This window comes from Egretta garzetta, unplaced genomic scaffold, assembly GCF_000687185.1.
Source record: "Egretta garzetta isolate BGI_Z169 unplaced genomic scaffold, ASM68718v1 scaffold1177, whole genome shotgun sequence".
NCBI lineage: Eukaryota > Metazoa > Chordata > Aves > Pelecaniformes > Ardeidae > Egretta > Egretta garzetta.
The window spans coordinates 1-1,014 of NW_009260215.1; positions in this window are offsets into that span (position 1 = coordinate 1).

The following is a 1,014-nucleotide window of genomic DNA, read 5'->3' on the forward strand; positions in this document are numbered from 1 at the left end:
CTGCATGGAGATAGGCAGGCCCGTTGTCCTCCTCAACATACAGAACCTTTACGAGAGCCTTTACGATACCCTCAATCAATGCTTCGTCAGCCTGGGGGGCAATTACTACGTTGACCTGGGCCTCGGCACTCATAGGGTGAAGAGCCGCGTGAAGGAGGAATTCCGGCTGATTGTTATCGAGGAGAAGAACGTGGTCTACACGCAGTTCCCCACCCCTCTGCTGAGCCGCCTGGAGAAGCATTGCTTGGAGATGAGCACCATCCTCAGCGGGCAACAGCAAGACCTGAAGCAGGACCTGGACACGTGGGCCCGTCGGTTTGTCTGCATCGAGAAACCTCCTGTGTACGCTAACTGGTCCCAGGCGCTGGCTCCCAAGAAACACGACGTCTTCATCGGCTTCAGCGACGACACATTGGCCGCCATCGCGCTGGAGACCTCCCAGCACTGCAGAGCTCCATACGATCCCTATGGAGACCAGGTCCTCTTCACAGCCACGAGCAAACTGGTGGAGTGTGCCACTCCCGACTCCATCCTACGCCTTAAATACTCCGCTCTGGAGGACGCCAAGCAGATCCAGGACCTGTATTTCATCGAGCAGAAGCACAACAGCCTGGCCAGCCTCTTGCGTGAGACGATGAACCAGCAGCAGAAGAAAGGGAGTGCCACCAGGCCATGCCTGCAGGTATGTGTGTGGGGCTGGAAAGCACCCAAGGGTGCTGTTTGCTTTCCAAGTGAGCAGGGTGGCCCCGTGATCTTGGTTAGGCCAGGACAACGATGGGCGCATGCCCACCCTCTTTGTCTCCGTGGTCATCTGTGGCCAGGGAGACTCTGCCCTTCCTCGGGAGGCAGAGGGGATCTGCTCAGCTCTGGCTCAGGCTGAGATACTCGGGGCCCCTTCCGGTTGCCTGTAGATGAGCGCCAAGCGCCAGTGGAGGTGCCCTGGCGGATCCCACCCGTTTGAGGCAGCGGGACAGCCAGTTTGGATCTCCCTTTTTTGCCACAGGTTTCCACCCA